The 11,175-nt window shown below is 44.6% G+C and overlaps 1 protein-coding gene across 1 annotated transcript in view; it reads left to right on the forward strand.

Annotated features, from left to right (window-relative positions):
• The first annotated feature begins 6,888 nt into the window (after positions 1-6,888).
• MARCH10 (membrane associated ring-CH-type finger 10) overlaps positions 6,889-11,175 on the forward strand; it is a 58,215-nt gene continuing 53,928 nt past the window's right edge. Inside the window, exon 1 of the mRNA XM_011368587.2 lies at positions 6,889-7,009. The gene's annotated coding sequence lies outside the window, so the exon portion shown is untranslated. The remainder of the gene's footprint in view (positions 7,010-11,175) is intronic.

Here is an 11,175-nt window from a genome sequence, read left to right on the forward strand (position 1 = left end):
AGCTCTGAGAAAGAGTGCTAACAAGCCCGCCGCGCGTCTGTGCTCAGGCTTGCTGGTAGAGCGTATTCCACACACATCCAGGAATTCGTTTGAGGACTGAGCACGGTGAAGTCATGTTTTAAGAATGTTCTCTCGTTATCCTGACTCAGAGGGCGCCGTGAGCCACAGAAGGGCGGCTGCACAGTGATACCTTCTGTTCCATCTGGTTTTCAAGAACTGCCTTCCACTGTACTGATGGCCATAGAGTGACGTCACCCGAGGTTAATTCCTTCACGTCGTCTTCTTGCCGGGCTAGAGCGAGAGCGGTTTTTCCTGTTGACATTTCTAAACTGTGTCACCTGGGGGTGTTAGGCTTGTTGAGGGAGGGCCGAGTCGGGAGAAGAGCGTTTAGGAGAGGTGAGGGGGGTCAGAGAAAGGACTAGCACCGAACGAGAAAGGAGAACCGATGGTAAAAATGACCAGCCAAGATAGTTGTTTGGGAAAATAGAAATCTAAGAGCTGTGGTTTGGCAAATGACTCGGATGCTTGATGAGAAAGGCAGAGCGAGAAGTGAGGGGAAATGGGGATGAAGAGAGCGGGGGAAAGGGGAGGAGAGGAGGGAGAGACTGGAGAGGGCAGGACAGGAAGAAAGAGGGGGGAAAAGGAGAAAGACTCAGCGTGAGACAGACATGCACCAGCAAAGGACATTGTTAGGAAATGCACTGCAATGAGAGGCTGGAAGGTAAATATCACGATATATTACCCAATGTGAGACATCTGCTTAGGTCAATGTTCTGGAACGAGGAGCAGTATCTTTGATAATTCATCTTTAATCATTTTGTCTCATGTCAATGGACAAGCACGTGTTTGAATGACATTTTGAAGTTTCCTCAAAGGCTAGTCTAGGGATCATGAAGTCATAACTACCAATGCTGGCGAGGAACCCCCTCAGGGGTTTCCACACAATACGTCTCATGCACACGCACGCGCACGCGCACACACACACGCACACACAGGCACACAGGCACACTTTGAAACCACTCCATGGCTTTCCATTGTACTTAAAATCCAAACCCAACTCTTGCAACCTCACCAGCCTTCCCTCACAACGGTCTTCCAGCCATGCTGGCTTCCTTTCAGGTCCTCGAATCCCCCGAGCTCTCTCTCACTTCCAGACCTTGCCAATGCTGTTTGCTCCACCTGTGCCCTCAGAGAGCTGGCTCCTCTTCATCCTCTAGGTCTCACCTGGAGAGGCCATCCTCCACCACTTTGTCTAAATAGGTCCCCAGCCTTCCCATCGCCATCGCCAGTATTCCCTATACCATAGCCTATTAGTGTCCTGACACTAATTATCATTCATCGGTTTAAATGTTTTGATTTGTTTAAATGTAAATTGTCCTTGACACCTACAGCGAAATATTTGTTGGTTATATGAATGGATAAAATGTTCCAGATTCACTGCTCTGGGATGCACAACACTGAACACTGGCAGCAGTCTCCAGCAACCCATCTTTACTTTAAGTGTCCCCTCCTCCTCCCTGCTGCTCTATACCGACTTCCCACCTAGGACTTGATGCTGTCCCTTCTGCCTGTGAGAACCCTGAGCAAGCCACCCTCTCGTTAAGGGGGAAGGAAGCAGCTGTCCTTAGGTGGGGCAGAGGCAATGAGAAGCCACAAAGGGTTAAAGAGAGAAATTAGAGTTAGTCACTAATCTGATGCTCCTCTATAATTAGAAAAACAGGAAGAATCACAAAAGAAAGAGCCTTGAAGAGAAAAGAGGGCAGACGTTAGAAATATTCTGTCAGGGATGAATGCTCCTCTGTGTGGTACGGGCATCTGAGGGATCCCCACTCCACAGGGCAAAAGCTCCATGACTGCAATGGCCAGGAAATGGGTGATTGAAAGTAGGCTGGCTGCTCAGCAAACCAGCACTGCCCCTGCTCCTCTCTCCCTCACTTGCTCTGAGCTTTTATACAAACAAAAAAAAACATTGTCAAGTAATACTTCCTGAAGGTCCAGGAGTTGCTGCTCAGTGCTTGTGTTCCGCTGCCCTTTTGATGAGAAGAGTTTTTTGTTTGCTTGTCTGACCTGAGTATCTGTCTAGAACCATTTTTTAACAATCATGTGGGACCCCCGACGCTGTCATAGCTTTCTGAAGCCTGAGTCTTGCTCAGAGCTTGATGATCAGTCCACAAATTAAACTCTTGGCCAAACATGTACGACTTGAGTTTATCCAAAGTCCAAACAAATCAGATACTCCTTCTGGACATGAGTCAAATTCTTTCCTTTGGTAATAATTTCTCATAAATTCAGAGAAGCAGTATGTTTCATGTTCTCAGAGTTCTTATAATCACATTCAATCTGGTATCAGTTGCATCAATTGCCATAATGAAGGGTTTTGAAAAGTCTGAAGCTTCCAAAACGGATAAAGAAATCAAAGCTCGTTTGAACTTTTGAGAAATATCTCAACACTGTAGGATCCAAAAACTTTAATGAGTTTGCCTTCTCTTTGTTAAACAGCACAACAGAACAGCTACAATTCTAAATGAGGAAAATTCTAAGGGATCCTGCAAAGGAGATGTTTTTTGTTTTGTTTTGTTTTTTTTAATTAATTGTAGAGAGTTTGCCAATCTCTAATAGAGTCTACTTTATCCCACAAGAGATCCCAGATCTCAAATATCTGACCTACGAAAGCCCAACGGGCATTACTAAATTTCATACAGTTCATGGATGGCTGCAAACCTCAAATTAGATACACCCTCACATTTAGAAATGAGGTCATCAAATGTCATTCTCTGAAATCCAGGATAAAAAACAATCAAGAAAACATTAGCCACCATGATATTAGTCATATAAGATTAACATTCTAAAGAAGGGACAAGCCTTTAAGAGGTGTTTTGTAAATTTATGGTTGATGTTCTTGGGATGTCCTCAGATCCCAGTATAGAGAATCAAATCTCTGTAACGTAAGGAATGACCATAGCTATCGTTTGTTGAGCAGCTACTATGCGTCAGGTACAATGCCAGAAATCTGCACTTGCTGTTTCGTTAATCTTCACGACAGGCTGATGAGGAGACTCTGGCTTTGAGGGTGTGGAGGTACAAGGGGGATGAAAGTTCTTCACTATCATACAGCAAGCGCCCCTGCTGGGACTCTAACCCAGGTCTTCTCAACTCCAAACTATGCCATTAATGGCATAAGTGGTAGAAAAATGGTTCCGGGAAGTTGAACAAAAAGACGGTTAAGTGAAACACCTTTTAAAAGTCTTCAAAAGCTTGGAGATGAATCATCCAAATCAGTTACCCAGACGAAAACATCTCTAGAGGGAAGGAAGGTTACTCCTTATGGCCTCCTCAGCCCACGAGGGATATTAAGAACAAACAATTCCCTTGGACCTAATTTCATATTCACCAAATCTTCTGATCTTTAATTTGATCTCCTAGGGATGCCTTTCCACCAGGAGGAAGTACTTTGTGCATATGACCAGGGCTGGTCAGCTGCCAGCTTTATTCTCTAGAATAAAATAATAACTCGGTCAGGAAGAGGACATTTAGTATCTGCTGAGTGGAATTCCTGGGAATCAATTCCGAAAAAGATCAGCTCTAAAATGGTGTTTCTGATCTGACAAAACCAAGGATTCGATCTTGGGTCTTCAATGATCTCCATCAAAATGTGTACATAGTCCAGAGGGCCCACTTTCAAATAGCCTCCCAAGCTCGCTGGCCGTCTTAATGACATCGATATAGGACCATTTGTAATGAGTGGCATTAAGAGACTGTCATATTGCATACTCATGGTCTGGCCAAATAGCTATGGGATGAATACGGAATGTCACAACAGCCCATAGCATGTTCAATAAGCCATTAGCGAGTTTTAAAAATTAATCGGATGAATCCCCTACACGAAGGGGTTCTGTAGGAGAAGCCATGAAGCTTTTAAAGGACTAACGTGCCCACAGTCTCCTTCTCAGGCAAGCCACCCCTGGAGATTCTTTCTACAGATAGACCGCCATGGCTAGAGCCTTGTGTACTAACTAAAAGCAACATCACCACATTGTACTCAACCGATGAAAACAGAAACCCATTAGTCATGGTGAGACCCAAGGTAAAAACGACCTTGAGGGAGGCTATCTGCTTCTGAGGCCACTGGCATGAAGCTCCACATCCATCAGGAGAGCTCCTGATCAGATAGTGACAAGGTGACCTACTACTACTTAGACTCTCTCTCAGGAGGAGGAACTCTGAGGTAGACAAAGAGAGCATAGGTTGTTCCAGATCACGTACCAAGTAGCTGGGTCAGGTCTCCATGAGACTCCTAGATACCCTAGTCTTAGAAGCCTGGGAGGCTTAGAATACAGAGCTTCCCCTCTGGACAGCTTACTCTTTGACCTGAATTAAATATATCCCTCAAAAGTGTTATTTCTGAAACTTAACACAGGGTCTGCTTCTGAAATTTTATACTTGAAGTTGTCCTTTGCAGAACTCTTAAAGAACTTCTTAATGTTTATTTTCAAACACCAAATATTTCAATCATTAGAATCCCCATCTCCTTAAGTCTATTTTTCGTCTTCACTTATTCACCGTCTACCAGGGACACTGTACACAGAGTCACGAAGAGTAGGATTCCACCCCCCACCAGGAACTGTGTTTCCTCCTCACTTTAATGCTTCGCTTCCTTAGCGCTTTGTTTTTTTAATGCTAAAGCTAATCTTATTTGTAATTTACATGCATGCCAAGCTTAAGTTTACTCATTAAACACTAAATTTGGAGTTGCTCAATAACTTTTTACAGGCTGACCTCTGGCGCTCTCATCCTCTTTCAAGGGCACCATGATTCTTTTCAAAGGACTCAGATTTCAGAAACACTTGAAATGTAGAAGAACGTTTAAAACTGAGCTGTGAAGTGACGTCTCCAAACTTTGTTATTTAAAAGTCTTAAAATACTTATGGCTTACACTCACGTGCATTAAATAAAATCTTAAAATATGCCTCAGAAAGGAAAGCTACCAATTGTTTACTATATAGCAAGTATGATAGTACATGCTTTGTTTGTCCTCTCTCATTTAATCCTCACAGCAATCTTTTGAGGTGGACAGTATTATTTTAAACAGATCTTGAAGTGGGAGGAGAAAAATCTAGGCCCAACATGTACCAAGGTGTTTTTCTTACCAGTGGGCAACATCAGGAAGTTGGGAATGGGATGCTCTGCTTTTGAGCCTTGATCTGCTACTTACCATGTGTCCTTGGGCATGTCAATTCCCTTTATTTTTATTTGCGAGGGGTCCCAGCCTCAGCAGAACAAGCTCTCTATCATTTCGCTATTATGGTTTCAATTAGTGTATCTTAAAGACCTTGCATCTTTAAGCATCTCTTTTTGAAAGGCAAAAACCATGGGGAGCGGTCTTAGGTTAGTACTTATCAGTTAATGCTTTAATAAGGATTACTTGATAGCTGAGTACAAGAACGGAACCTAGATTAGGCTACTGGAGATGGAAAAGTATTGACTGCTGGTGGACCAATGAAGGTTGGATGACAACTCAAAACAAAGACTTCACCTAAGTACATTTTACGTGGATTTGCTGAGCTCAGGATATGCCTTAGAAGCTGGCGTGAAGGCAGAGAGCAATGTTGTGTGTGTAATACACAGTCTCATCTGGCCGAAGTATGAGTGAAGTGTTGAGGGAGGAAAACCAAGCAAGCGAGCAAGCACTGGGGAAGAGCATAGGGAAAGCCATAGTCAAGAGTTTGGACTTCATTCCAGAAGTGGAAGAGACTTTGAAAGCTTCTTAGCAGGGGACCAATGACATCCAACCTATGCTGCTTATAGAATAGGGGAAATGGTGGGGAGAGGGTGTGGAAGACGGGGCCCAGGGTGCGGGTAGAAGACCCTTACAATAATCCAGTCATGAGGGCATGGAGCCCCAAACTCAGGTGGCAGTGACAAGAACAGAGAGAGAGTGGTGCAGTGCTGCAGAGGACACGGCCACCAGCCGGATGTGGGACAGTGCTGAGAGGATACCCAAGCCACAGACACTTAGGGATTCTGGGCACTGAGGAAAGGTCCAAGAATTTCTATTCTCCTTTTCCCCTATTCTCTACTCAATCAAAAACGCCCTAACTTGATATCAGCTGGCAAATCACTGACTGAGTGCCTAAATATGCAAAATAAATGGAAGAATCATCTTTGCCTGTGAAAACCACAGACAGAAATAAACCTGGCAGAGACAGGGCGAAGCCCTGTGGGCACTATTCTAAACCTCTGCGAACTTCCTTCCTTGGGAAAGGCGGCCATTACTGATAACCGGGAGGTAACTGGGTTCTTATCTCGGTTCTGATGGGGTGCCACCCTTAATTAGTCATTCGCGTCTTCCTTTTTATGTTGGAGCACGTATTTCAGAGATCCCCTGCACAGCTCAAACTCCACGGCTGCACTATCTCCCCTCTACCCATGTATTGCCTTTAATATTATTTTACGCCAATTAAAATTATTTTCTCCTCTCGTTTTCTAACTCATTCTTTATAAAGCACAGCACTGATTCGGGGCAGGAGAGAAGGCTTGGGTCTTAAGGTCTGGACTTGGACATCTAGACAAAGCCAATCACTTCCTCCCTCCTTCGGCATCTCGTCTCCGCCCGCTGCCATCACGGCTTCGCGACCGCATCCCACTCGTTCCCACGGCAACCGGCGGGGCGCCCACGTCGCGCTCAGGACCGCGGGGCCGCGCCCCCGCCCCGCCCCCACGCCCGCGCGCAGAGGGAGGAGGCCGGGTTGCCAAGGAAACGGGAGGACGCCAGGCAGCCGCCCCCACCGCCTCCGCCCCTAGAAAGGCCGGCCGCCGCCGCGGAAAGCGCCTCCGGGGAGGAGGAGGAAGAGGGGCCGGTAGAGGGAGGGGGAGACGAGAGCGGAGGAGGAAGAGGAGCCCCGGACGGCCCCGCGCGGGTGATGGGCGGCTCCTCAGCCCGGGACTAGCCTGCCTGCCCCGCCCCTCGGCCCCTTAGCCCCTCGCCGGGGAGAAAGGACTGACCCGCCAGGTAACGGCCGGCTCGCCCCGCCCGCCCCAGCCGCGCCGGCGACCCAGCGGCCCCTGGTCCTCCGAGGGGGTAGGGGGAGGAGGCGAGGGACCACCTCTCCTTCCGACTAATACGATTCCGGTGGGAAACCCGGCCTGAACCCGGCCGCTCGGCCACTCCCGCTCTCCGACGGGCACAGCCCCCGTTTTTTCCTTTTTCGAAAGGACAGGGTTGGGGGACTCTGTTTGCACACTGGCAGCCGCCCCGCACCTACCTGCACACTGCCCTGGTTTGCAAGTCCAGGACAGGTATACGCGGCCTCCGAGTGCGTAATTGTTGATAATATTATTATTGGGAGCACCGAATTGCTTTTCAGTCCTGTGACATTACCAACCACTCACCAAAGTTTCCCAATTACACACTGATTCTCTCGCTTCTGGGCTTGAAGGTCAGTGTGTGACCGCCCATCTCTTTCACAGTTTCAGTATAAAATAGTCATCCCCCCGCCACCCCCGCAAGGAGCTTTTCTTACAAACGATTTACAGCCCCCGGCCCCCATTTCTTAAGCCAAATTGGCTGGAACCGTCAAATCATCTCCCCGCAACCCCTCGCAATCCCCCTTCTTTCTCTCCTGTCACAGAAATCCTCAGCAGTGGAGAGTGAGGAAAATTAGGCCCAACACTCACATTTGTTGCTTATACTCAAGACATTTTAAAAAGATTTTAAAACTGTTTTTTTTTAAAGCTAAGATTTAAACAAATCCTGTAATATTTGTCATCACAAATTAATTAATTATGTAAAACAATGACTAAGGTCTCCTGAATCCTTCTAGGCACCCAGTTGTGGGAAAGGAGGAATTTCTTTTCTTATTTTTTTTAAGTTACAGTTGATGTGCAACGTATTAGTTTCAGGTGTACAACACGGCGATTAGACATTTATGTAACTAACCAAGTGCTCCCCTCAATAAGTCTAGTACCCATCTGACACTATACATAGTTATTATATTATTGACTATATTCTCTATGCTGTACTTTACATCCCTGTGACTGTTTTTATAACTGGAAATTTGCACATCTTAGGGGAAATTTATAAACCGAATTGTCAGGTATTAATATAGCCATGTAGAAATTTTGTTTCAAAGGAAACTTCAGCCTAAAGAGGGGCTTAAATTTACATTTTATTGCTGAACCAATAAAATACTCACTTTAATGATATTTCTACTATGAGAACATAGTAAGAAAACAGTAAAATACTTGTTATTAAAAAGAACTCCCTTCAAATAAATTGACAAATGTGGCCATAGAACAGAAAATTTTGTGTGTGTGTGTGTGTGTGTGTGTGTGTGTGTGTGTGTGTGTATTATTTTAAAGAACTGAAAATTTTTCTGCAATCAGATTCTGTTCTTCTTAGTCAGGGAAATTGGTTTGAATTCATTGGAAATTTACACCAGAGAGGAATGCATATGTCACAAAATTCTTAGAATATTCCTCATTGAAATTTCACAGATATGTAGAATTTTGAGGCCAGGAAGAACCATTGGCTCTTGCTAAGCTGACTCCCTTCTCCCTTCCCCACATCCTTCCTCCTCTGTTCCCCTTTTCTTTTCCCTCTCCCACTTTAAAATGGCTTTTTATGTTGATTCCTAAAAGCATAAATTTGGCACAATGTGTTATCACCAGAGACTTAAAACAGAAGCGTGCATGACCATGAGTAGATTTTAAATTGAAAAGCGGTTCAAAGGTGAGAAACAGAAGCAAATACAGGATGTTATTTTAGAAACATGCTCCTTGCCCACATTTTATTATCATTCTCGGCTTGCCCCCACCCCCCACCCCCTGCCACCTGTCTGTATTTACTGAGGGAAAATTTTTGGCTTCAAATGGCCATCTGGTTGAGTAGGCCCACAAAGCTGAGCTCCATGAATTAAGCATTATGTCATGTGGATTTATTTCCATACAGTTATTTCTGTTTTTTGGTCATCTTGGTCAGTTTTTCAAACCTGCAGTACAGTATGAAGTTAAGTGACACTTCAGAAACGTGACGTATGTTTGTCGAAACTGTGGTGATCGACCATCTCCTCGATCTATCTGTAACGGTCTGTTTCTTTGGTGCCTGTGATAGTTGCTTAATCTCACAAAGTATTGATATATTTAAATAAGAAATTACATGTGGCACCATGGTGCTTCTTAAATACTCATTTTATAGTAAAGTACAGCAATAGAGAGTTTATAGGAGAGAAAAGAAACTTTTGTAGGCAATTTTTAAGTCCTTTATTTGGTAAGTGATTGTGAAGTCAGAGGTAACCTAGCAAGTAATTCAGATAGTGTTATTTCCTACCTATTTAGACAAAGTTATTTCATGGCTCTTGACTTAGAATCCTCCTTAAAATAACACTGCATTAAAGCCAGGATGGATTAGCTGGCTTTTCTGCGTTAACATCAGAACCAAAATGTATCATCAGGTGGGATGTGCCCCTTTCGTCACCATTAACATATTTGCATCACGAATCCGTATGTTCTCTGCCCCATTAATATCCAGACAGTCTTCTCTTTCCAACAGTAGCTGCAGGGGCACATCCTTCTGCCTATTTTAACATCATCGATTTCTGAAAAGGGAGGGAGATAACTTCATTCTATGCAGGTACAAATTGATATGGAAAGTTAAAAGTGACCTTTTAAAATATAAGTGACTATTAAAACGCACAGAGATTTAGGTTTTGTGTATAGATTATGGAGCAACCTATTGGACTGTAGTTTCAGATTCAGACTCTCAAAGATCAGCTTTCTATACTTAAGATAAAATAAGCCCCGAGGGACCAGCACTAGTTCTCCCTGCTGCTCAGGGCTGGACAATAAATGTCGAAAGATTTCACAGCTACAAGACCAAACATTGGGTCACAATGAGTCAGGAACAAGCTGATTCTGCCAATATCTCCACAACTAAATAAACCAGAGAAGGGAATAAAAGTGGCAGAATGTAGACATCTGGGGGCAGGAATGTCACCTGTCTTATCCTGCTCTTTCCCCAGAGCCTAGAAAGCACCTGTTACCTGGTAATCACTAAAAAATATGTGCAGAAATAAATGAGAGAGCTTCACTGGACAATAAGCACAAATGGTGTGGAAACTTTGATAACCTTAAAGCCGAGGTCTAGCAGACTCATTTCTTTTTCACTGAGTTATAATGGACATATATTAATTTCAGGTGTACAATGTAATGATTCAGTATTTGAATATATTGCAGAATGATCAACACAGTAAGTCTAGTTAACATCTGTCTAGCAGACTCGTTATTAACAGGACCATTTAATACTCTGTGAACTTAAATATTTCAGTCATAAATTGAAGCCACACCCGTCAGAGCCAAACTTCTCGAAAGCACTGTCTCTACTTTGTCACCTCTCATTTGCGCAACCCACTGCAATTCGTCTTCAGTCCTGTCACCCCACTAAATGCTCTCACCAAGGCCATTAATAACCTCCTTCTCGAAACACGCTTTTTCTCAGCATCTGTGAAACTGCACCCACCCGGTTCTCCTCCTGCCTCCCTGGCTCCTTTGCAGAGTTTCTCTTCAGCTACCTGTTCTGGAAATGTTAGCGTTCCTCAGAATTTTGTCCTGAGTCGTCCTTCCCTTTTCAATACCCATTCTGCGTTCGACATCACTTGTCCTCAAAATGCCGGCCATGCCCAAATCTTTACCTCTCTAAAAGCTCCCGAGAGCCCTACCTCTGCTCACTTAGCGTCTTCCTTTGCTGTACCCCAGACACTTCAAACTCCCCACTGCTTTCTCACCAAATCTACTCCTCCTTCCTTCTCCCTTTCTGAGAGGACCGTTGGCATCATCTCGCTAGCTGCTCGAGCCAGTAACCTGGGCAGCTTCCTCCACATGTCCCTCTCTGGGCCCATCCACGTCATCACCAGGATCTGATGACTTTCTCTCCTGAGTAGCCCTGAATCCATTATGGTTACGAGTGTGGGCACTGGCATGAGACTCTCTGGGTTCAAATCTCAACTCTTGCGCTTAGTAGCTCTGTAACCTAAGGCAATTTACTGAGTCCCTTTGTGACCCAGCTTCCTCATCTGCGAAATAGAGAGATAGGTCCTGCTTCATAGCATGGTCGTGATTTGAATGAGTTAATATGTATAAATATTAACTAGGCTTAGAACAGTGCCTAGCACTTCCAGAGGC

This window comes from Pteropus vampyrus, unplaced genomic scaffold (assembly GCF_000151845.1).
Source record: "Pteropus vampyrus isolate Shadow unplaced genomic scaffold, Pvam_2.0 Scaffold143, whole genome shotgun sequence".
NCBI lineage: Eukaryota > Metazoa > Chordata > Mammalia > Chiroptera > Pteropodidae > Pteropus > Pteropus vampyrus.